This window comes from Desmodus rotundus, chromosome 8 (assembly GCF_022682495.2).
Source record: "Desmodus rotundus isolate HL8 chromosome 8, HLdesRot8A.1, whole genome shotgun sequence".
Classification (NCBI taxonomy): Eukaryota; Metazoa; Chordata; class Mammalia; order Chiroptera; family Phyllostomidae; genus Desmodus; species Desmodus rotundus.
This window is the reverse complement of record NC_071394.1, coordinates 115,196,849-115,224,311: the sequence shown is the minus strand read 5'-3', so window position 1 is coordinate 115,224,311 and position 27,463 is coordinate 115,196,849. Positions and strand designations below refer to the sequence as shown.

The window sequence follows — 27,463 nt, the reverse complement described above, 5'->3', positions numbered from 1 at the left end:
CACAGAGCTGTGCTCTAGGCCATTATGCCATCCAATGCCCTGTGCCCACCCAGCTGGAGACATTTTCAAAACCTTTATGGACCTCAGACTCCATCTGTACAATACATGTTTTCAGTCTCTTCCTGTCATTTCATATCATGTAAAGTAAGTTCTTCTTTTAAACCAGTGTATGTTTTTAAGGGGCATTCTCCTTATCTCTAAAGACAAATGTGATGTGCCAATCAGGATCTGGGCTTGAATTATCCAAACTATCCCTCCACACTCTTTCTAATTCAGTTCATCACACTCTATCCTGATCCCTTTTACTTGTTTAAATCTGAAGGGTCTAAACCAAGAAAAAGTGATATTTTAGATCCTTGTGTAAGGTTCAAGACTTGGGAAACAGCATAATAACATTAATCATCTTCTTCATTTATGTTTTTAAATACAGGTTAACAACAGTAGGCCACTGAAGGCACTGTTACTTCTGGAAGCTAGAGCCAAAAACTTCCTAGTCTTACTCTATTCGAGTACTTCGATGTCTTTGTCAATGCCAGCTCCTAAATTCAGTATTTTCAACCACATTGAATACTTTTTTTACTCAAACATGCACTTTACTCAGTATGAGTAAAACCATAAATTGCTAACTGGCAACCCATATACTCAATTTAGTCCTCAAATACATTTGGGGACTCTTATTATGTTCAATTTTGATTTAGTTGGCCCTAAAAAGAAAACCTGGAGATTTCACACAGATTTCCCAGATTCATGCAAAAATCCAGATTTCTAAACCTTCATTTCAAGTCAGACATTTGTCATTTTGGATTGAAATTGCTGCAGAGCAAAACAAGCACCTGGAACTGAGGCAGGGCTGCCTTCTTTAACGTTCGTAGTCCCCAGCACTCTGGCTGTATAAAAGTAGGCTGCCTCTCTTCTTGACTCTGCGCGCCTGAAGGCATTTGCATGGTGCACCCCAGGATTGAAAGTCTCCTTGTGGATTTAAGGTTGCCTTTTGGAGGCCATGTCTTACAAAATTCAATATTTGAGTTTTGTTTTAATATTGTAGGTGTCTTTACTTTGCGGCGGCTCTGTTACAGAATGTACTAGAACAACACCACTTTTCACTTCCTCAAAACCTTATAGTTTCTAAATAAATCTAGTTGCCATCCAGTCTGTGTCCGTTGACAAGCATATTCCTGGAAGTAGATCTCACAGGCTCTAGCACAGGCAAAATTTTGGCCCCTCAGTAATCACGCCTGTGAATATGCTTCCTTATTTGGCAGAAAGGGACTTTGCAGATATAATTAAGATTATTAATCTGTTGACCTTAAAATAAGGAGATTATCCTGAATTATCAGGCTGGGTGCAACCCAATCACACAAGCTCTTAAAAAAACAAAGAACTTTCTCTGGCTGGAGGTAGAAGAGATGTGGAGGTGGAAGAGATATTTGAACCATGAAGGGACTAAACTTACTGTTGCTGTTTTTAAAGGTGGAAAGGTCCATAAGCCAAGAAATGCCTCTAGAAGTTGAGAACAACCCTCAGCTGCCAATCACCAAAGAAATGGGGAGCTCAATCCTATAACCACATGGAACTGAAAAGTACCAACAACTTAAATGAGACAGAAAGCAAGTTATTTCCCAGACTCTCTAGATAAAAGCTCAAGCTGGCCGAGACCTTGATTTGTATAGCTCTGTGAGACTCTAAGCAGAGTACCTAACCAAGCCTGCCTGGAATTCTTACCCATAGAAACTACTAAATAATACATTTGTGAAGTTTTAGGCCACTAGGTTTGTGTTAACTTGTTAAGGCAGTAATGGAATAGTAATACAGGCACCATGGTCACTAGGGACCCCACCCACAGGGTAGTATCAGAAAGACTCTGAACACTTCATCCACAGAAATCATTATTTCTTTGTTGGTGTGACTCGTCATTAATCACTTATGTTTCTAAGCCAATCATATTGATTTTTGAGCCTGTATTCATTTTCTATCACTGCCATCACGAATTAACACAAACCAGAAAATAAAGAGGCCAAATTGGTACTGAGAAAATTAAGTAAGTAATGTAAAAATCCCATGGAAACGGAACCTCTTCAGTTTAAAATTTTCACAATTATCTCAAGTAACTATAATGTTGAATGTATTGGTGTGTGAGGGAAGAGAAAAAAAGCTTCCTACACTAATTTTGATGTCTTTATTAAATTATTAATCAAAAGAATACTACAATTGCCATTGTATCAGTGAAACACTTGCTACAGTGTAACATTAAATGCAGAGCACATTCACAGAAGCCATCAATTCGGGACCTTTTCTCTCTTTTGTCAAAGTCTGGTTTTCAGATAATATTTTAAAAGGAAGCCTTATTTTACTAATGCAAAAATCTTAAGAAAGACAACATTACATTCACTCAACACAAGACTGTTTAAGCTATACTCATCTTTGAGATCAGCACAGAAGAGATGGGGACAGATGACCACATAATTCAGTATTTAATACCAGGAAGCTGTGGAATCTTCCATTAAAATTATCCTTCTCCCAACTCTTCGCTAAAGTTTTCTTCATAGGGCGTATTGTTACCTGAAATTATAATTTCGTCTACTTTATTGCAATATATGTCTCCTAACAGGACATCAGCCACAAGAGAACAGTGACATTCACTTCTTGTTCACTGATAGACATCCAGCTTTAGATTTGTGGCTGGTGTGTAGCAGAATCTCAATAAATACTTGTGAAATAAAGAAATGATAAAAACTCAAGGTCAGCATCCAGCAGTTCTGATATACAGCTTTTAACTGCGTTGATCTACTCACCAAATTGTTCCTATGCCTTTGTGTCTAACCTCAATTTCTCCACTGTCTTCTTTAAAACAATGTCTTCCCCTTCTTCATTTATTCAACAAAGACCATTGAGCACCTTGGAGAGTCCCTCATTCACTCAAGAGTAATCCATTCTTTCACTTATTCATTCATTCAATGCAGGAGGCCAGTGAATGGGGCCAGAAGACTAACAGGGCACCAAACTGTGAAGAGCCTCATAGACCACAGCCAGGAAGCTGTGGGAATACTCATGTTTTTAGACTGCCCAGGCTCTCATTTAACTCAAACTGGAAATGAATTTTGTTGGCATACAGGATTACTTTTAGAAGCCCTGGTAAAACACTCAACACCCATCGTAAACTGTCCTCTCTTTTATCCTCAGTCCCTCCCCATGCATAAAATCATATGAAGTGGACACTGCAAAAAACCCCAGAGAGCCCACCGGATTGCAACTTCCTCAGTTTATGGGGTAGGGAGTCCAGTTTTGCTCTTTCCTCGGTCAAGGCTCATTTCACCTACCATGTTATCTTAGTTCTCCTCTGTTCAAATACAGTGTCTATTCCATTCACTGTCATACAAAACAATCTATAGCATGTTTTCCCCCAAATTTAAAACCTCATTGTCTTGAAAGAGAAAGAAGAACATGTGCCCAGAGCCACTTCCATCGCTTCCAAAGCCTATGATGCTGGGTCATTCCACACTGACTATCCCACTCACTTTCAGGCTTCCTTGGTGACCACATTGGAGAGAGCGACTGTGCTAAGCTGGCTTTACCACGCTTTCCTGAGGAGGCTCAAACCTTAAGATCTACCCAACTGATAACCTATACAACTTGAGCCCATAGGGCCAATACATGCCACTCTCCACACCCATCATTTCTTTGAGACGTGTCCTATTAAAGCAAATAGTATGGCTTCAGTATAGTTGTAGCTCACTATAAATATGAATGTAGTCATAGTTATCCAACCTGGCTGATACTGGAAATACCTCTACTATAGTACAGAGTACAGCAGCTAAAAAAATTTGAGTTTCTAGCTCTGGCTGGTGGAGCTCAGTGGATTAAGCACAGGTCTGCGAACCAAAGGGTCGCTGGTTCCATTCCCAGTCAGGACAAATGCCTGGGTTGCAGTCCAGGTCCACTCACCCCAGTTGAGGGCATGCGAGAGGCAACCACACATTGGTGTTTCTGTTCTTCTCTTTTTCCCTCCCTTCCCCTCTCTCTAAAAATAAATAAATAAATAAATAAATAAATAAATAAATAAATAATCTTTTAAAAAAGAAAGAAAATTTGAGTGTCCACTCCCACACTTTCAGTTCTGCAACCTTTGCTTAAGTAATTTAACTTTGTTTAGTCTGTTTATAGCATAGCCTGTCTATATATAACATGAGGCTACCAGGAGTGAGGAATAAATAAAATAACATGTATCACACACTTGGCACAGAGCCTAGCACACAGGGAACGCTCAGTGCATATTGTCGTTGGTTAAACCATTGCTGTACTTATCACCGTGAAGATGGAGATGCATCTTCCAAACTGGTGCCTGAGCTCAGGAACTAGGCATGCTACCTTTATATTGTCTGGTGACAAAGACTACTTATTGGAAAAGGGTCATTCAATCCACAGAGTAATTCTGCCAATTCCTTTCTTCCACCTGTTATATGTTTAGTTGCTGATATAGAGGAAAAACTGAGGCAAGAATTTTAAGGTCCTCGAGATAAGTTCGAAGTGAAGGCAGGGCCAAGGTGGTAGATTAAATCCTCGAATAGTGGTAACACCAAGGGCAATAGCTCGGGTAGAGCTTTATATGTTGTTTGTTTTTACTCGCATAAGAATGATGAAGAAAGACAGTGAAGAGGAACAGGGGTGAGAGAAGGGGAGGAATAACAAAAGGTTAAGAAGTAAAGAGGAAGAATTAAAGAAGAGGAAAGAAGAAAACAAACTGTGGGAGAGAAGGAAGAAGGAAGAGAGCTCAGGAAAAGGAGAACGGAAGGTTACAAATAGTCTGCCTCTATAGCTTGATGTGATCCGAAGGTGAAATCCAGGATCAGCATCATAAGACTAACAGGGAATATAAGTACTTTCACAATTGAACCATTTTTTTTCTTATATTCCTGTACCTCTTTTGTGAATGAAAATGCCTATATCTTTAGAAAACTGAAGTTTTGACTTTATCTTTAAATGGTGATGACATCACTGACAAACTACTTGAGTCTTGTTTTCATGGTTACATGTACGTCATTGCTACCCTGTTGAGGTAAAACCTTGTAACTTACAAATGAATTGTCTACAAGTAAACTGTACTCAAGAATGTCTCTGCTAAGAACATCGGCCTCCTAGCAAAATAGGGGAAGACTGGAATAACAAACCATTCTGGAGTTGATGCTGGTGATACATGTTACCCTAATCATTTTGCTTTTATTTGCTACTATTTGTCAAAAAGGTCTGTACACCGACATTTAATATTCTTGATACCATCTCTTAATTATATTTCTAGATTAGCTTTTTGATTGAATGTATTCTGTTATACAAGAGGAAAAAATAGACCATTCGAGGTTATGATTAAACTTTCTTTAATGGTAGAACTTTATCTGACTTCATTTCCCTAAAATTAAATGCAAGCATAGTATTCCAAATTTGGCAAAAAGTCGACAGCCTGAAATTCCATAATCTGTTGTTTTGGTGGGGAAGCAAACCAAGCATATTTCCTCTCCCATAAACAAATTCTTATTTTAAAAGTATTCAACCTCTTAATATTAAATTACTGGGATCCTTAAAAGGTAGATGCTGTTTATTGATGTCCAACTTCTTAGTACTAAATTATATGAAATGTATGTCACATAATATGTAAACTTCAGCAAGTCAGTTTAGCTTTAAGTAGAGATACTAATAATTTACACACAAATCCATCACGTGTGGACAAAAATACCAGGTGAGAGATGATATTGGCTAGGACTTTGGGAGTTACAATGGAAATGGACAGAAGCAGATAAATACAAACAGGGGTAACAGTAAAACATATTTGTCAGCTCGAATGGTCAAGTCACTGGCCAATCAGAACAGATGAAGATATAAACCACCAACACTGGTAGGCCTACCTATGTGTATCAGGAAGATACCTACCCAGACACATGGGACATGATGAAGAATTAAGAAATATGTTGGTGGTAAAGGGTGAAGTTTCTGGATTGCATGATTGGGTATATGGTGGTATCACTTCCCAAAATAAGAAAGACCGAAGAAAGAATAAATTTAGTGTGCTGGTGACAGTGGCAATATAGATTTTAATTTCTGATGTAAGAAGCTGTAGATGCTTGTGAAATATTCAAATGAAGAAGTAGACAGTTGGATAAATGTTTCTGGAGTTTAGAGGACAGGTATGAACAGGAGACATAAATTGAGTCAGCATATAAAGATTTAAAACCACGAGAATGAGAAATACTAAAGAGAGGGATATGGGGAGGAGATATAAGGAGAGGGCCCAGGATGAAGCCCCAAGGTTGGAAAGATCCAAAGTTTATTTAGAGATGGAGTAATGAAGGAGGAGCTGAGTAAGAAATAATAATGAAAAACGAGGAAACTGGGGATGCACAGTGTCACAGAAGCCACCAAAGTTACTGATGCCAAAAGGAGACTACTTATAAAGAAAAAGGAACTCTTTCGAACGCTCCAAGAAGTTGAGTAAGACTGTGGCTCACCTGACCTCACCAATTAATAGTTACTGCTGAAGTTGTTTCCATACGTACTGAAGCCAGAAGCCACGTTGGCGTAAGCCGGATAGAGAGGGAGAGAGGAAGTGGAGATAACGTATATAAAGACAAGACTCACCAGAAAACTGCTAATGACGTGGAGAAGAGAAATGAATAGGGGATGCTGAGAAGCATGGGATCCAGAGTGTGGTTTGGGTGTGGAAGATATTAAAGTGTGTGAAGATGCAACCTTCACACCTCTATGATCCAGGGATGTTGCTTTTCCCCATTTATCAGATTAGAAAACTGAGGCTCAGAAAGGTTAAAAATTGGCAGCTAGGCAGGGCAGAGCTAAAACTGGAACCCAACTGATCTCATTCCAGGGCCCTAAGATAGACAGCCACTTATTACATTTTAGTGCATTTATTTATCCACATGATGTCTCCTTCACTTTATAAGTACAGGGAATGGGTCTAACTCATCCTTGAATCCCCAGCACCTAATGCAATATCTGGTAGTTAATAATGGGTCTTAATAAGTATGTTGCAGAAATGAATAAATAAATTAATTAACCAAAAGTCAGATTTTAGCCTTTAAAACGAAGAAAAAATACAGAATTTCTCTATAGAACAATGGTATGAAGAACAACAGAACTACAGAAAAAGACAGCTTTTGAAATATTTGTAATATTGTGAGAATGCCGAGAAATAGTGACTTTTGTTAAGGCTGAGTGGAATACTTCAACCTATATTCAAAACGTACTTTGCTCACACCATTGCATTTCCCAAGTTTGTAAAACAGCAAAACAGTAAGAAAGAACTTGCCCGAATCTCACACAATCACCAGTCTCCACAATAATGAGCAACTCGCTTGTCACTCATTTTTAGCCCTGCACTTAAAATACGTACAAGGTCCTTATTCCCACATGGAATCCATCCATCCTCAGGTAATACTGATTTCATTGTGCTGTTCCACATGAGACCAGTGCATTTGTATGGAAGGGAAAAGGTGCATTCAATCATTGGGATATTTTGTGTGCCTGGCAAGATAAATGGATTTTTTTAAGCATTCATGTGATTGACTGATTCTTCCCAACCACTATACATTCTGCTCTGATGTTTTGCTGGCATATTACTTCAGAGTTCTTTTAATACAGGTATTAATTGTCCCATTAATCATATCAGGAAGGCACCTTTAAAAAAGTTCCTAAGGTTAAAATCATGCACAATACTTTTAAAATGTGTGAACTCTGATGCTTGTCTTAAATGTTAATAACTTAAGTATCTGCTCAAAGAATTTTGTTTTGAGATTCCTCCAATAAACATCTTCCTTCCCAATTTCAGAAAATTTACCCTTTGAAAGTCTGACTAGGAAAAAAAAAGAGTTTTTCAGGTAAACAAAATAGAGTATATTGGAGTGGTTTAGTTTGATTTGGTTAAGATTAGGTAGAAAAGAAGTTTAGGGTCTGACTGTTGACTAATTTACATATATATTGTTAAGAACTACTTGAACCAAGTTAAGTAAAATAAGGATGCCTAGGTAGACTGAATTTGTATTCTGATTATTTCCAGACGGCTTCCAATGCTACAAAGTTTTTTAAAAATCTTTTTTTGTGCTTAATGTAAGGATTACCTGCCTGCTAATTTCCCCTCAGTATATCTATAAGCATCAAGTATTTTTTTCCTAAAGGAGATATACTATACAATTTAGCTATTCATTTATGCAAATGATAGTAAACAGAATTATAAAGACAGATAATAAACAGCAAATGAGGTTATTTTGTTTCACGCTTTATGTTGTCAGAGTTCTGAGCATGGTTTAGTGTTTTCTATTCATGACTTTATATTACCAAATTACTCCCTGATGGTGTCTCAGATGTGCTTTTGTCTGCAAATGAGAAGGAATAAAATACCAGGACATTAACGTTAAATTACAATCGTTAATGGCGTAAATACGAAAATAATTACTGCATCATACCATCAATTGTTATGTGTTCATTACTGAAATTCTTGTAAAGCCTTCATTTTCTTGTTACAATTATTTTTTTCCCTTTATTTTTTGCCTGGCTATTTTATAGCCCTGACAGTACTTCAGCAACATTCAGCAGTTACACAAGCCATTTAATCCTGCTCAAAGCTTCATTTAAACTTCATTTTAGCTGCATTTTATTTGTGTATATAAGCCTTTTACTTCTTTCTGACAGTCACAAGGTACTTCTGGCGTAGATCCTGGAAAGATGTGTCTAAGGAGATTATCTAAAACCAGCAATAAACTTCAGCAAAGGTTTCAGACTCACTTGAACATCGTTCACGAAAATACCTTTATCCATCAAACTGACTGCGTCCCCGTCCTCTCAAGTCTTAGCTTCAGAGTCACCCCCCACCCACCCCCAGCAACACCTCTTTAAAATTCACTTATCAGGCAAGATGCTTTTAAATCTCTGCTCTCTTCTTCCATCTGCCCGGCTACTTCTCCTGGGCTCCGCTTCACCTGTCTTTCTCCTGCTTCTACTACTCAACCCTGTGCCACCAGTGTTTTCTCCCTAGCTGGCAGAAAAGGGATCCCTTCCAGACAGACACACACACACACACAGCCCAGCCGCCTGGCATTCGGAGGGGCGTCCAAGTGCACCCTTTTGTCTGCTCCACTCCGAGACCATCACTTAGCCTCTCGCCTGCCAGCCTCAGGCAGGGAGTGGCAGAAAAACTCACACCGCTGTCGCCAACTGGAAGGGGGCAGGGTGAATAGGTTCGCTGGGCAGGCGGTCCAGCATCCCTCGTCGCTGCGCGCGCGCACACGCGGGTGCATACACACACACACACACACACACAGAAGTATTCTGTCACCTGTTCACTTCCAAAGCCAGCTCTAGCTGGGTAAAACTTATTCCTCCCCCACGTCCACCCCCATCTCCGGAGTTCAGATACAAGAAGGCATCTCCTGCATAGCTTTTCCAAAATATCTATGGGGGGAAAGCACACCGGGTACTGAGATTACATATCTCCCTAGCACCTCTCCCCTTCCGTTCCCTTTTTCACCCATCTTTCTCTGCAATTACACACAGCCTTTTCGTGCCAACACGTGCACACAACGAGCACCCCATCTCCGTGGTCATCCCGTCTTGGAGCCTCAGCCTCCGAGATGCAGGCTCTGTCCCAGTCCTTCTGCCCCGCGCCAAGCCCCTAGCACTGTCTTCAACTGTTACCATGTGCAGCCCGGCGCGGCCGGCTCCCTCACACCAGCCCAGGCTTCCAAACTTTTTCTCTTCCTTTCTCCGGCCCCAAATCACGCGCATCCCAGAGGTGTGACGCCCTAGTCTGGATCCCAGACCACACAGGGAAATGGGGCGAGGACCGCTGCCCCCGTGGGCACCCGGTCTCGAGGTGCACTGCCCCAATGTACGCAGGATTGCCCTGGACCTGGCAGGGATTCGAAAGGAGCTTGGGCGGATCCAGCTGGCAGGTGCAACTTGCCAGCGCCTCCCGGGTTCACGCCCTAGGGGACCGCGGGTTTGGCCTGATGAGAACAAAGCTGGAGTCCGGGGAGACTGTCAGACTGGAGGCGCTAAGACAATAGCAATAAAGGGAACTTGGAGGAGGGCGGCTACTCAAAGTTGTCTCCGACTCCGGATGTCCTGGGATGGCAGCAGGCTCCGGCTGCAGACCCCAAACACCCCCGGCCCCTGGCCCCGCCGCGATAGACGCAAAACCCTGGCTCGGCAGCCGTTCCCTGGATGCTAGACAAATACCCTGGACGCCCAGACACAGTTTAGGGCTCCAGGGACGTTCCGGAACTTGGACAGCAGCTGCCGGGCGGGAAGACCCGCCGGCGCGCTCTCCTGCCTTTACCTTTCCGCGGGCTGCCTGGGAGTCCGCGGCGCGCCGCCCGCTGGCTGTGCCCTCAGCCCCCGGCTCCGTCGCTGAGAGCAGACAGCAGGAGCCGGGCTCTCTGAACCCCGCCTCCGGGCGCCATGCCACGCCCCCGGGCGCCAGGCCCCGCCCCTCCACGCTGGCTGACTACCGCGCGGAGCCACGCTGGCCCGGTGGGGTTTTCGCGCGCGCTGCAGCGATGAGGCAGCTGCAGTTGCTCCTGGTGCTGCCACTGCTGTCGTGGCCGCGGCTTCTGAAGCATCCCATAGGCCAAGATGCCCCGAATTGTTAAGGGGTACCCCCCTCAAGAGATGGTTGGAAATGCCCTCTAGAACAGGACCAGTATGGACCATGCACCTGCAGCATCAGCATCAGCCAGGTGCTTGCTCTTAATGCAGATTTCTGAGCCCCATCCCAGATCAACTGAATCAGATTCTACGGGGGTACTGAGTATTTTATCAAGCTCCTGGGGTACATTAAAGTTGGAGAAGCACTGTTCTTTTGGTGAAGAACTGAGGGGCTGATCAGATGCAATCCTAAAACCCAGGAGCCCGCCAGGGCCCAGGGTTTAACTTGGCAGTGTTTGCAAAGCCGGGGGAGTACGGTGTCTGCACCCTGGATGCCATTCATCTTGCTTTATTGACTGCGAAGTCTTTAGAGATAAACAGAGGGGGGAACACATTTACTTCTGATCTGACAGCTCTAATGAGCTCAAGGAAGAATTATGTAAACATTATTAAGTGTAATAAACACGTGTCGGCACCAGGCAATCTTCTCTGGAGTTGGCAAAAGCCGCACGAGCCAACGTTTTATTCATAATGTCTTTTTAACTTTATGTTGCCTGTGTAATAGGCCTTTGGCTTTGCTGTTGCCCAGACGGAAAATCATTACCCCAGTAATGGATGAGCCAGTTCGAAAGGAGAGCCACTGAGATGCTGAGCACTTTCATTCATAAATGCTATGTATCAGAGACAAGGGGAACTGTCTCCTGTATCCTGCCTCCTGCCAATGTAGGCCATTGTAATTATCCAACGGTTGTCCAGGCTTCTTGTTTCAACATCCTAAGACACAACTTGGCTTAAACTAAAAAAACAAACGAATGTTAGCCATTCAGTCCCCTTACACCACCCAATTTTCTACTCTACTTTCCAGAGCTTCAGGTCTTATTAAATGCTGGAGGGACTGATTATTGTTTGCCAGGTAGAAAACATGAGAGGGCTCTTTGGCTTCCACTGCTATCTCCAGGGATCGATTCTGGCTTTGAACACCTATTTTCTGGTAGATTGGGAATCACAGGGCCAATGGTGGCACAGCTCTGTTCTTACCCAACTCCATGTCAAGTGTAGGTTTCTTAGATCAGGTTATAAGGAACGGGGCCTACGTGAGGACTTGTTAAGAAATCCTGCAAGTGATTGATTATGAAAGCACTCCTGGGGGACACCACTAAGGGAATTGGAGAGCAGGATAGGGGAAAGGAGAAAGCCACACAAGGGTCCAGAAGTCCCACGGCAAGTAGGGCTTGGCCTGACTCTGCAGGGGAGCTTGGGAGTTTAAGTGAAGCCTCTAAATGGTCTCGGACTGAGTTAAGAAAGCTAGGCATTCATTTTCCTTTTCTGGACAGTGTATTTTCTGGACAGTTAACAACCTCCCATGGGAAATAAACTTCTTGGTACCTCAGTAGGCTCCAGTGGCTTGAAGGCAGTCCCTCAAAGGAAAGTCAAGGTTGCTAGCTAGCTCTCTAAAGCAATGGAATCAGAAATTTGGAGGAGGTGAGGTGTCACACAAAAGTAGTAAAAGGGCTTTGAGAGTATCTGAGTTGAGCACTGACTTCGTCTTTCGATATGTGAGTTTCCCATTTGGAACCACTGGCATGAACTAGTGTCTGAAATCCCACCCAAGAGGGGTTAACACTGGGAAAGGGAGGCTCAGCAGCAAGTGACTACAGGATGCCCTATGGGTCAGGTGGTGAGGGCATTGAGGAGGCTGGGACAAGCTGAAGTCATGATGGGGAGGTAAGCTATAGGCCAACCTGACAGTGTCCTTGTAACATTGTTGCCTGTGAGAGCCAGCATTTTGCTTGCCTGGAATGAAAATGTATAAATGATCAGCCCATCTTAGCCAGAGGAGTTGTGACAACCCACACAGGGCAGCTAAATACTGAGCATTTCTTCCTCCCCTTTCTGCCCCTCCCAGCCCCTAAGACCAAAGGAAAAGGGATTTCTGCCTTGGGAAAAGAAGGAGAAACGATATCCCCAAAACCAAACATTAGTTCTCCTAGAATCCTAGGTGCTGCTTTGGTAAGAGAAACAAGCACAGGCCAGGCATGCCATCTACCCTTTATAGCTCCTTATACTTAAGACTGGCCTGTCATCAGGGAGAGAGCTCTCAAGTGGAAATAAAACTGGAAATTTAAACTTGGTGGACTTTTAATACATGTAAGTGAATAACTGAAAGTGACCCAGAAGTTATGAAATCTGTTAAGTGGTCTTCTCCCTGGTAAGGAAGAGAGATTTCACATACACATTTGGAACCAATGGCTTGAAAAAAGATATAGTAGTTTCATGTATCCACTTTATTTTGTACAACACATCAGTAATCATTGGAATTGTTTCCTTCTCCTGGCTGCCTCCTGTGCTGTGTCTGCAGGTAACTTCCTCTCCCTTAGGTGAGGCTCCATACCACTGTTCACCGGGATGGCAGTGGTCTGGCAAGGCTCCGCCACTGTCCAAGGACACATCCTGGCTGATTGTCATATGCCCTGAAATGTTGGAAATATTAGCAAGGCAAGGCAGAAAGCGAAAGCTATGATATAATTGTATGTGGTTAAACCCCACGCATAAGTCTAATCATTTTTGCTTTCTTTTAAAGTAAAGCACTAGTTTAGAAATATGCATAGGATGGTTTCCTCTCCTTAGTTTTCATCTGTAATTTCATTTCAAATATCTGTATATATACTTTACTTTTACTTTGGTTAGAATGTGTGGCTATGATTATATACCCACGGGTTCAACACTTGGGGAAATGGTGTGGCCATTCATCAGAACCTTCTTCTGATGATAATCTGAAGCTGGGAGGATCTGGTTGTGCAGATGTTGTCATTTTGCCACCATGCAGATGGCAGGAGCCTGCTGTTGGTTTTCATCAGTATGTGGAATGCTCTGCATTGTTCCAGCTAGAGATTCCAGCTCAAGTTTCCTCCCCAAAGATCCCTAATCTGCCTTCTAATCCAAGTCTATTCCTGGACCTCACTGGCTCCATTTCCCACTTGGACCATGACCGTAAGATAAGATACACACTACATCCTGTGCGAAAACAGAGTGTGATAAACATGATTCATTTAACACAGTGTACATCAACATCAGGTCATGGTACAAGATATATAGCATAATGAATAGTCTACAGTTTCAGATTCAAGAAAGTGCAGTCATCCCATGGAGTGCTTTCAGTGGCATCATCAATCATGGAAGTAAAAGTGGAGTGGGTTGTGGTATTACTAGAATTCCATACAAATAGGCTGTTTTCCACTTGCCTCTCAGTCCCCCACTAACCCTCACTGGCTTTCATTAACGTTGGTAAAATCAACTCACTACCTGCAAGTATCTCACAATTACTGTGTCCCCCTGTTGATACAATTCTTTAGGACGTCAATTAGTGTCATATTATTTTCCAAGGAAAGCTTTCCAAGAATACTGTAATAGGTTGTCAAGGTTTGATCACTGATCACAATCTTAGATTTTGATATCTCAGGAGGAGCTGAGTTACTAATCTCCCAAAGAATAGAATTTTTTGAAAAAAATCATAAGCTCTAGTTCACCCTGCCCACTTGAAAAAATTTCTTTCCTGATATTTCAAATTATTTCTTAAAGTCTCAGTTGTCCAGGGATTAGTAACAATGATGGGGAAAATGTGAGTCTATGGAGACAAATAAGTATTATTTGATAGAGAAAAATAAGTATTATGAAGGATGTACTATATTTCTAATACAATTGACTCATGGAAATGGCATGCACAAATTTACTTGTTGAATTTAGCTGGATTAAATAGTTGTTTTGAAAGAGCAACTTTGAGCTACCTGCCACATAAATTAACTCAATTTTTTCATTCCAAGTATTTACCAAGTGCCTACTATGTGCAATGCAATATGCCAGGTGCTTTAGGGAGTTCAGAAATAAATTATTTTCTCAAAAATTTCAAGCATATTTTCCTTATTATAAAGTGACATTAAAAATTATGGAAGGAAAAGGAAGACAATGCATAATCCCATCTTCTTAATAACAATTGCTTACTTAACCTTTAATCCACACCTGTGCACATGAGAGTGCAATACAATTGTGTGCTCATGGACCACAGTCAAATTGTAGGCATTTTCCTATGGTACTAAATAATTTTCAATATCGTTTAGTTTTTTAGTGTGCAGATGGCCTCATCTGCTTTTTCTTTGCCCACATGGACATGCTAATCCTAAAATTAACATGGAAAGGCAAGGGACCCAGAATAGTCAACACAATCTTCAAGAAGAAGAACAAGTTAAGGGAGCTTCCACTTTTCTATTTCAAAACTTACTACAAAGCTATAATTATCAAGTCCAGGTCGTACTGGCATAAGGATAGACATATAAGTTCATGGTTCAGAAGACAGAGTCCAGAAATAAATCAGTACATTTATGGTCAATTTATTTTTGGCAAGAGTGCCAAGACATTCCATGAAGAACAAGTTTTTCAACAAATGGTACTGGGACAACTGGATATTCATTTGCAAAAGAATGAAGTCAGATCCTACCGTATACCATATACAATTAACCCAAAATGGATAACAGATTTTAATGTAAGAACTAAAACTCTAAAACGGTTTGAAGAACACACAGAAGTACATATTTTTTACTTTGAATTAGTTAATGGTTTTCTAAATATGGCACTAAAGGCATATGTACAAAAGAAAAATCAGTAAATTAGACTTGATCAAAACTAATACCTTTGAGAATCAAAGGACTCTACCAAAAATTGAAAAGACAACCCATAGAATGGGAGAAAATACTGGCAAGTCATATATCTGATAAGGTTTTGCATCCCAAAGATACAAGTAACACAACTCAACAAGAAAAAAAGATAAAAAACAAATTTAAAAATTGTCAAAGGTTTTGAGTAGACTTTTTCCTGAAGAAGATATGAAAAATGTCAACAAAGCACAAAAATGATGGACAATAGTAAGTGTTGGTGAGGATGTAGAAAAATTGGAACTCTCATACACTGCTGGCGGGGATTCAGCCCTGAAAAGGAACAATGTACTAATACATGCAGCAATGTGGATGAACTTTCAAAACATTGTGAGTTAAATCAAGAAGACACAAAGGGCTCATACTACATGGTTCAGTTGATAAGACAGGCCCAGAAGAGGCAAATCCATGGAGACAGAAAATAAATTTGTGGTTTTTGGGGGGCTGGTGGATGAATGAATGATGAATGATTGCTAATAGGTATGTGGGTTTTTTTTCCTTTTTTTTTGGTTTTTCTTTTACTTAGACTTTACTTTTTAGGGTAGTTTTTGGTTCATAGAAAAATTCAGCAAAAGTTATGGAGACTTCCCATAGACTCTTTCCCCACATACGCAAAGCCTCTCCTACTATTGAAGGCCCTCACCAGAGTCGTACATTAGTTAAAATTGACAAACCTACATTGGCACATCATTGTCATGCAAAGCCCATATGTTACAGTGGGGTTCACTCTTAGTGTTGTACAATTTATAGTACTGGGCAAATGTATAATGATCTGTATCCACCATACTGGTATCACACAGGATAATTTTAAAACCCTAAAAATCTTTTGTGGTCCTTCCCACCCCTTTTAACCTTGAGAAACCTCTGATCTTTCATTATCTCCACAGTTTTGCCTTTTCCAAGATATCATATGCTTGGAATCACATAGTCTGTAGCCTTTCAGATTGGCTTCTTTAATGTAGGAAGATGCATTTACTTTTCCTCCATGTGTTTTCATGGTTTGAAAGTTCATTTCCTTGTAGCACTGAATAATTCCATTGTCTGGATGAACTACAGTTTATTTCTCCATTCACCTACTGAAGGACATTTGGTTACTTCCAATTTTTGGCATTATGAAGGCTGCTATAAACATCTGTGTGCAGGTTTTTGCATGGACATAAGTTTATAACTTCTTTGGGTAAATTCCAAGAAGTACAATTGCTGGATCATATGATGAGTATGTTTAGTTTTGTAAGAAACCACCAAACTGTCTTCTGAAGTGGCTGTGTCATTTTGCATTCACACTAGCAATGAATGAGAGTTCCTGTTGCTCTGTATCTTCACCAGCAATTGATGTTGTCAGTGCACCTGATTTTGGCCATTCTGATGGGGGGGGGGTTATCTTATTGTTGTTTTAATATGCAGTTCCCTGATTACATGTGATGTTGAGCATCACTATGACACATGCTTATTTGCCATCTGTAATCTCTTTAGATGAGATGCTGTTCAGATCTTTCCACCATTTTTAAATTAAGTTGTTTGTTTTCTTGTTATTCAGTTTTAAGAGTTCTTTGTATATTTTAATATCAGATATCTTTTGCAAATATTTTCTTCCAGGCTACGGTTTGTATTTTCATTCTTTTACAGTTCCTTTCACTGAGCAAAAACTTTTATAGTTGCTTATTTTGGGTGATGAAAATGGTCTAAAATTAGATAGTGGGGTGGTTGGCATGCCATATGTCACTTCCATGACTAGGTTATAAAACACTGCGGTTTCTGTCTTGGGCTCTCTTTCTTTCTCTTTGTGGTAGAAGTAAGCTGGTTTGGCACCAGCTGCCCTCTGGAGAGACCCATGTGGTGAGCAACTGAGGCCTCTGGTCAATAGACAGCTAGGCACGGAAGCCTGCCTACAACCACCTGAGTAAACTTCGAAGTAGAGTCTCCAGCCCTGGACTTCTCAAGATGACCACGGCTTTGGCTGCCACCTGAGCCAGAACTGCCTGGCTACCCTGGGGTTTTGGCCCTCAGAAATGATGGGGAATGATAAATCTTTTGGTTTGTTTTAAATTTCTAGATTTGGGAATACTTTTTTCATCCAGTAATTGATAAATAATAAAGTCCATTTATTAAATGAAGCCTGATCATTTTTGTATATATTCATTTTTAAGTGACTGTAAAGGGTAACACTAATTTCAAATCCTGATGTTTAACAAAAAGCCTTAAAATGTAAAATAATCCTTGAAATTCAGTATTTTTTTAACTTAAAGAACAATGAGGATATGTAGAATTTTGGAGATTTTATTATTTGTTTTATATATATCACATGTTTATCTGTTTCGATCTGTATTGGAGATCTCTTACAACAGAATGCATAGAGATAAATGCATAAATAATTACTGTTCAAATAAAAGTATATTATCAAAACTATGAAAAAGCAAAGAAAGCTAATATTGTTCTGGTTATTAAGTCACAATGTTAGTGTGGAACTTTCTGACAAGGCAAAGAGGGGAACTTTTCCATTCTCTAAAAGAAGCACAGACTTTTTAAAAGCTACGTATATTTCCTGGTACTAAGTGCTAAAAAACTGGGGCAGAAAATATAAAAGATGAACCTGGAGTATCCTCTCATGCCCGAAAGGAAGGAAGTGTGATAACATTAGGTTATGTCAGAGGGACACAGAAACCAGCGAAAAGAGCTCCCAGTGGTCAAAGCTAGAGCAATTGGAACAATAAATAAATAATTATTGGGTTACAATAAAAATAAATATGCAAAACAATATAACCATATGAATATAAATAAATGATTAGATTAATAAATCAGTGAAAGAAGAGACAAATATCCCATGTAGAAGATTTCTAAATAACTTCTGTAGATACTCTGTCCTCAAGAAGGAGGAGCATAAGTACCCGCTCTAAAGGGTAGGCTATTCGTAGTGACTTTCAAAGAGTGCAGTATGGAAAGGGGTTAAAAAAAACAGTAACTGTACTGTGGAGAACCCCAGCAAAGTCATCAAAGTGAACATCCACAGTCATAAGTCACATTGATAGTTGTTGGTTTGCAAACTGGCCCCCATACCCAGAGGGCAAGAAAAGGCAGGAGGAAGAGACAGACCACTGAGATTGATTGATGGCAGTTTTAATAAGCAAGGGAATTTGTAGATAAGGCTTGTCTGGGGTGGCTACAAGGTGAGTAGAACCCTGCATTGACCCACCAGAATCTTAGAGTTTATATACAGGCCTTACCTGGGTTACTCATGTATACAGTCCAGATAGACTCAATAGCACCTTACCCATCAAGGCTACATCCTTGAAACGGTTCCTGCTATAGGCACACATTCCCAGGACAGGGGATGTGGTGAGGAGCCTCTGATGGATCAACCTGGACATCTCGTCCTAGATCACCTCCCCCAACAATAGTACATACCCTTGATATGAAGTGATTAGAGCGGCACTTTACCCCTGTGGTTTTCCTCCCCAAAGCTCATAGCCCCAGTCTAATCAAATATCACATTCCAGCTGAGCAGCATTCTACAAAATACCTAAGCAGCACTCCTTAAAACTGTCAAAGCTATCAAAAACAAGGGAAGTATGAATAACTGTCACAGCCAAGAGGGACCGAAGAAAATACCAACTAAATGCATTGTGATGTCTTGGATGGCATCCTGGAACAGCAAAAGGACATTAGGTTAAAAACTAAGGAAATCTGAATGAATCATGGACTCCAGTTCATGATAATGCATCAATATTGGATCACTAATTGTAACAAACATACCATACTAAACTAAGATTTTAACAATAGGGAGTAATGGGTGCTGTGTCTATGGGGACTCTCTGTACTATCATTATAATTTTTTGTAACACTAAAACTTTCTTAAAAATAAAATTTATTTTAAAAGCAATATTAAAGACAATTATTAAAATAATTAATATTTATGGAGCCACTTCTTTTACCATATAGTACAGAGTCTAAATTTTATATTTCACTACTCAGTGCTATTTTGAATACAACTCTTTCCCAGTTTTTGAATTTTTCAACTTAAGTTGCCCTTTCTTGACTAGAAAACCAGGAACATCTTCTTCAGGCATTTTGTTTCACCAAGGTTCGTGGGGTGGTTACATTTATTAGTCTATGCTTGTCTCACAGTCTTTTTCTTTTTCTTGTCCCTCTTTGTAAACAATAGCATAACCAGGGATAGGATTAGAAATAAGCAATATTTCCCCTAGAAATTCTGTAGTGGTCCCTCCTTCTTTTGTAATATTTGGATTCTTATATAACCTGATTGTGTTTTCTCTTTGGGTAGTATGATATTTACCTGCTGGTAATTTAAGTTTTCAAAAGTACATCAGAAAAACCTTGAATATGGGCTCTTTTCAGTAATGTTGATTAGCACCCTTCAGAGTAATCTCAAGTCTTATGATTCTCAGGGAAATTTTCCATATTCTTAAATTTGTAGCAGACAACATTTCAACTTCTTCCTTCTATTTAACAGAACCTCAATTTCAGTTATCCACATTCTCTCCCGCAACTTCATTTCAGAGGAGGTGAGAGGGAAAAATGTAACTGGTTTAAGTCAACGATGGTGGCCTAGTTCCTGAATGAGAGACCTGAGGCTAGGATGCAATTTCAGTCAATGAGTCAAGAGGAAATATCTGTATGTGTGTGAAGGGGGATGAAAGAGACACGTGGAAAAAGGCTCCCCTAACTAATAAAAAAATGTGATGCAGTGTTTGTTCTGCCTTTGTGACCACCATCCTATAACAACCACATAGTATAATATGAAAAATGCAGTGAAAAGATGAAAGAAACCGTGATGATAGTGTTTGGCCCTTATATTAATCTAACCTGGAGCCATCCTTTTTTTAAAAGATAATACCAATTATCATTTCAATCATTTTGAATTGTTTTATTCTACTTACAGACAAAGAATTATAATACATTTCAATGCTCTTTTATCTATTCCTTTCTTTTTTCCTGTTCCTAGTCATTTGTATAGAATCTTCTGGACATATTTAAAGACATTTTTATTATAAAATATAGCCTATTTTAAGAATATGACACAAAACATAAATATAGAGTATAATGAATCATTATAAAGCAAACACTACTGTAAATATCATTTTGGTCAAGAAATAATACACAGCCAGCAACCCAGAAGCCTCAGCATTCCATTCTCCAATGGCAGTCGTTGCCCTTCCCCTTGGCGTTAATCACTCTCCTAACTTCTGCAATACTCATTTTTAAAAAATTTATCTATAGTTGTTCCAGTTGTGCCTGCATCCTTAAACAATGTAGTTTAATTGAATTCATTTGTATTTTATATGATTGTAAATATACAATATATATTATTTTAAGTCTGATTTCTTTCGTGCATTATTATATTTGTGAGCCTTTCCTATGCCATTTTGAGTACAGTTGATTATTTCTGTTGTTTTGTAGTACAATATTCCAATATAGTAATATAACACAATTTCTTTATGCATATGCCATGGATGGAAAAGGAATAGTACCTACATTTTGCCTCTCATAAATAATGTTGTTGTATCTGTTACTGCATTATGTATCCCGATGTTAATATCCACCACTTTCCCGAGAGTATGAACTTTAAGTGGATTTACAAGGTTGTAGGGTATGTATTTAGTCAAATTTACAAAAAAAAAATGCCCAATCATTTTCCAAAGTGACCATACCAATTTATGCTCCAGATTAAGTGCATGAGAGTCTTCCGTTGCTTCATGTGTTTGCCAATATTGGTATCATCAAACTTTAAAAAATTTAACAAATTTCTTGGACAGAAAATGATACTTCATTTTAATTTTATTTTTCATTTCCCTGGTTATAAATGAGGATGCTAAAACATCACACTTTTCATAAGTTTATTATCCTAATGTATTTCCTTGTTTGTTAAATGCCTATCCTAGACTTCTCTGTGTTTCAGGGAGGCATTTATCAAAGAAAATTCTGATTTAAAAACTTTAACATTGACAGCTCGGAGCTTTTAAAAGAACTTGGCATTGTTAAAATGGATATAACTCATCGTTCCCAATGCACTTAAAAATCATTTCACTTGGACTTTGAACCCCTTTTAACATTTCACTGCCAAACCAAGGCAATAATTAATTGTAGACGCTACAGGAAAATTAATACACTTAAATTCATTAGTGTGTCTACATCTGGAAGATGAATTGTGCAAAGCTCTTAGCTACAATTTGTAAAACAGATCGTAAATACTTTTGAAACCTGTTTCTGACTTAAATTTTATCGTTAAAATATCCGAGATACAACATTCTGTCTTTTAGTATAGGTTTAAATTTTTAGTATATTGTACTATATTTTAGAAATACAGAAAGATTAATGGTAAAATCATTTATTGAGCTTTCTTCCACTGAGAGTAAAGGTCCTGGTGGAAATAGGTTTGGTAAGTTGAACTCTGTCCTTAGGAACAAAGATCTCTACCTGAATTAGGCATAATTTGTAGACTCCATAATTCGTGGAGGTAATTTTTGAACTATCAAATTAATTGAGTTTTTTTCTCTATAGAAAGATAATATTTTAAAATATAATACTTACTATAGCATACAAATATAAATATATAGGGTTTTCATGACATAACTATATCTTTGTATGTCTATAAACACAAAATATTGACATTAATTAAATTGTGAAACAACTTACAGGTTAATCAATTTTTTAGGTAGATTCAATCCATTTTATTAAAAATTTTCAAGTTCTCTATTTTAATCATGTATATATGGCAGGTGTATATGTACTAGGGGTTATTAGGTTTTCTGTGTGTTTCTTTGGAGGGTTACTTGAAGCATCCTAACAAGCTATCTGTATTTTCCTATTAACATGTACATGCTGGTATTTAGTGGGAAGCCTTATGATCAGATGGAGGATTGAACTATATGAGCTTTAATGCTTATTTAGCTATTTATTTTGAGAGAGAGAGAGAGAGAGAGAGATTTGTTGTTCCATTTATTTCTGCATTCATTGGTTGATTCTTGTATGTGCACTGACCAGGTATTGAACCTGCAACGCTGGCATATGGAGATAATGCTCTAATCAACTGAGCTACTTGTCCAGGGCTTTAATTCTTCTTTTAACACTCTAATGTCATGATCTGGAATAAGCCTAATTTTATTTAATAAATGTTTATTGGGAACAAAAAAATAAAAAGAAAGTCCAGAAATTTTATAGCAAACTGGTTTAAAATATCCATTTGAAAGCAACTTTAACTATTAACCATGGCGAAGTAACTGGTACCAGACATGCCCTCTCACCAGAAAAAGAACTATAAAGTTGGAAAATATATGAAGTCATTGTTTTCATAAAATAAACAATAGACTGGACAAGAGGGTCATTCTTGAAAGAATACATATATATTAGAGATGAGCCTCGTAGCCAGCAATTCACCTCAGCTTCCCTAATGGCAGGAAGAGGAGCTAACAGGGTTGGTGGTCTCACTGATCTGAAGAGAAAGAGATTGGGGATCCAAGCTGCTGAGGAATCTGGAATTTACATGACATGTTGCCTTAGAAAGGAAGCTCTGTTGATGGGGGTCCCAGAAGCCCATGTGGGATGAACTGTTGGCCAAGGGCTGGGCCACATATGTGCAGAGTGAGACTTCACAAGGAGTAGCGAAGACTGCTTTTCCAGGGCTGAGAGCTAAATGGTAAGACTAGAGGGCATACAGTTCTGGAATTAATCGGAGGCCCAGCCGAAGTAAGAGACTTCATCCATCACTCAGCTGAGACTTTAGGGAAATATCCTAAGCATAAGAACCATGCTTTAGTGAAGGACATGTCTTAGCATAAATTTAAAGTAAGTCTAAATAAAGCTCTAATATTCTTGAATTAAATTATGGTGATAGTTGCAAAGCTCTGTGAACATTAACAACCACAACAGTGTGCACTTTAAGGGTGACTTTTATGGCATTTGAATTTATCTAAATGAGGTTTTTTAAAAAGCATAAATATAAGCCCAAGAAGAACAAAAATATCCACCAATAATTTATCTGTCAGCCACAAAAAAATCAGCATTGTTTAAGGAAGACAATGTAATTCAGATTTCCTATAATTTATGATCCATAATGTCAAGCACTTAGCAAAAGTTACTAAAAGCAAGAAAATGGAAAAATGTGAACCATATTTGAGAGAAAAAGCAGTCTGTGAAAATCAATACCAAATATCCAGATGCTAGATATAGCTGACAGAGACTTTAAAGCAGCTTTTAAAAATATTTATTTATTTATTTATTTATTGTTGTTCAGTTACGTATTCCCACCTTTTTCCCCATTGCTCTCCCCTGCCCCGTCACCCCAACTCCCACAGTCAATCCCCCCCTTCATCCATGCCCATGAGTCCTCTGTTGGTGTTCCTTTGCCTCTTCCTCTTCTTTCCCCTGTTAGCCCCTCCTCCCCCCTCTAGTCACTCTCAAGTTGCTTTTTATTTCTAAGTTTCTGGTTCTGTTTTGCTCATTTGTTTGTTTGGCTGATTAGGTTCTACTTATAGGTGAGATCATATGGTCGTATTTTAAAGGACAATATAGTCATGATTAGTGAGAAGATGAGTATCTCAGAATAGAAATGAAGCAAATGGGAATTGTAGAACTGAAAGTTCTTAAAAATTTACTTGATAGCTTTAAGCGAAGATAAACAACAGAAAAAAGTTACTGAGCTCAAAGAGAGACCAATATTCAATACATGCCATTTAAAGAATCGAGAGGGAATAATACAAAAAAAAATGAGCAGTGTGGGACCTGTGGAATGATTTCTTAGACAGAGAGGAGAGGAGGAGGAGGAGGAGGAGGAAGAGGCACAGAAGGAGGAAGGCAAGAGAATAATGCAATAAACAATGTTTACAAAATAATGACCACAAAAAAATAATGATCAAAGTTTCCTTGAGTTTGGTATAAAAGCACAGCTCACATTGCTGTTTTAAACATACTAAACAAAATTGTTTGACTTTAAAATAATGGGTATGCATTTTCATTTTATGTTGATTCCTTTTTGTCCTTGAATTGTCCATCAGTTTGTAGAAATAGATGAAGAATAAAAAAGATTATCACAGAATCATAGGGTAAATGCTAAAGTTCAGGATATTCAAAGTTTGTCTGAAATAACCACTTGTGTGGATAAATTACATTATCAAATAACATAATTATTTGATAATTAAATCTATAATGAATATATTTTGGTTAAAAAGCACTTAATTTCATTTTATAAGCTTACACTTACATTCTTTATAGCTGAAGGTCACCTAATTCATTATAAAAACATACATGATAAAGAACTGCCACATAACCTTAGAATATCCATGAAGAGACATATATATATATCAATGGTGAGTCACACTTGACTTGCACAATGCCAAGTAGACAAAGTACAAACTTCCAGCTGAGTACCTGTAAAATTCATAGGTACATAAAACTCTGGTTTTAAAATATAAAATCTACAATACACTAATGTGTTGAACTAAAGTATCTCAAATTAAAAAATTATTTTTCTTACTTTGGTTTAAGTTCATAACTTCTACTGTTTTAAAGTTGTCTTCTTTAATAACAAGCAATTGAAACTGAGTTTATCAGAATGAAGTTGGGAGAGACTTATAGAATTATAGAGAAGACTGAAGAAGACTGAAAAAGTGAAAAGAAGCAAAGAAACTTTAGAAAGAATTGGTAGCATGGGTTAGTCCAACTTTATTAGTTATTTATTACCATTTAACAGATTACCCCCAAATGTCATAGCTTAAAATGATAACAAACATTGTCATGGTTCTGTTACAGTGTCAGCGGTTAATAATTGGGAAGCACCTTAGCTGAGTATTTCTGGCTCAGGGTTTCTCATGAGGTTGCCTTCAACATGCTGGTTACAGCTATAGACATCTGAAGTTAACTGGGCTGGAGGATTCACTTCCAAGGTGGTCCACTACGACCATCAAGTCTATGAAAGCTTTTAGCAGGATTTTCAGTTATTCTTCATGTGGTATTCTTCCAGGTCTGTTTGAATGTCTGCACACCATGGTGGCTGATTCCCCCTTGTAAAAGGAAAGAGAAATGAAGGTAGGAAGGGAGGGAGGGAGGGAAGAAGAAAGGTAGAAAGAAACACACAGAGACACACATACACACTGGGAACGTGACCAAGTGAAAACTTTAACCTTTCTATGACCTAGCTTTCAGAGTTACATTACACATCCGCCTACACACTGTATTCATTAGAAGGGAAGCCCTGAGTCAGTCCACATCCAAGGAGAAAGGAATGAGGTCCCGCCTTTTGAAGGGAGGAATGTCAAAGGACTCCAAGACATATATTGAAAGCACCACTGAAGTCACGTCCGGGCTGCCACTGAAATGAATCAGGTCCAAGTGTTTTATTCTGGTTTTATGTCACTCTGGTGAAAATAAATAGTGAAGAGAAAGTCATATTGTCCTATTTCATTCATGGATCCACTCTTCAGTGAGAGAGTGGTAAGACCCTTGGCTTTCGTTTCAACTATAACTGCACATAATAGAATTTGATAATTTCCTAAAGTGAATTAAGGGGTTTATTATTTTTATTTGTGAACTACAAGGTATTTGGATATTAGGCATCACACAAACAGTGCAAGTCCACAATATAAAATGAAAGTTAAATGTGTCAAATATTTACATGTCAAATATAGTTCCACATCATGTTGCATATTCTGTGGTTAGCACAGTACTAATAATAGGGCTCACACAACTTAAGGCCTCCTGTCCTGCTTTTCAATCCAATACTTCAAGCACTATTAGGTTTTCCATCTTACAGAACTATGACTTTTCATTCTTCAATACTTTCTCTGAGCATACTGTGTAACTGCTCATTAAATTGCTTCTTCTTCCAACTGTATTTCAATTAGTGGTAACATTTTTCTGATACAAACTCTTGAAATGGATTTACTACCAATAAAACAATTCTTACTGTAGAGATTAATAAAATCTTAAAAATCTTTCTGAACTGACACTGTTAACTCTACAGGGTAGAAGAAATTTTTATAATATTGGCTTCCCTTGGTGTATGTGAAACTTGGAACTGATTTCCAGCTCATTCTCTTTCCCCTCCTCTCTTCTTCTCCCTTCTCCTCTCCTCTCTTTCTAGGAAGAGTTCACTAGCGTGATGTGAGGACACTCAGCTAATCTAGAAGAGTCCCACATAAAGGATTCGGTGCAGCTCGCTGGAGTAAAGTGAACGATTTGGCAATAGAAAGCATGTAGCAGATACTTCACCAATAATTCAACAATAAAAATAAAATTCATCAAGGAACATGTACCAAGGACCCATGGACAAAGCCAAATTGGGGTAGGATTAGGGGAAGATGGGGCTGGGCGGGGCAGGGGAAAAGTCGTGGTGGGCAAATGGAGACAACTGTATTTGAACAACAATAAAAATGATAAACAAATAAATAAATAAAAGCAGCAATCGATTCACCCCTTCAAGAATCTCTCAGTAACAAAAACAATGAAAATAAAAGAAATAACTTTCCATCTCTTTGAACAAGTGATTTTTGAAGAATCAATATTAAGGTTAAGTGTTATAGTCAATATTTCATCTTGTAATCCCATATGATTTCCTAAAATTGGAGGTAGGAGTTGAAGTGTAAGAAAAGAGAGATGGGATATCCGCTACTCACGCATGGCCAAATGAAGTAGGATATCTACTAATGTATTTTCAAAGAGGGATAGATTGAGATTTGTAAGGAAACAGGGTTGAGGAAGGCACTAATGTGACATCACATGGTTTGAAAATTCCAAGTGTACTTATAAATAAAAATAATAACAATAACAACTACCTCTTAAAAGACAGAAATGAAGTTCTGAGGCAAGTAATCTGAGAGGGGTGGAAAAGACACTATTTTTCCTCTGAGTCTAGGAAACAATTATTCTATCAACAGAGCAGAGTGGATACTACTTGAATATATATTTTTTTCAATATCAGTGTGGCTCATTGTTTTAGTAGGAAAAAACAAACTCAAGCTTAAGAAAAAAAAATTCAAGCTTAAGGTTACATCTCATCTATTCTGAGAGGATAGAGTCGAACCCCAAAAGATAACATGTCACTTAGAGATAACCCAAGGACTTAAGTAATGTTGTAGGTACTTCTGTACTGGACTCAGATGATCATA

At 38.8% G+C, this 27,463-nt stretch overlaps 1 protein-coding gene across 1 annotated transcript in view; it reads right to left on the bottom strand.

Annotated features, from left to right (window-relative positions):
* The window catches only part of RARB (retinoic acid receptor beta), a 650,193-nt gene extending 639,797 nt beyond the window's left edge, over positions 1–10,396 (bottom strand). Inside the window, exon 1 of the mRNA XM_053930256.1 lies at positions 10,334–10,396. The gene's annotated coding sequence lies outside the window, so the exon portion shown is untranslated. The remainder of the gene's footprint in view (positions 1–10,333) is intronic.
* Positions 10,397–27,463: the final 17,067 nt, after the last annotated feature.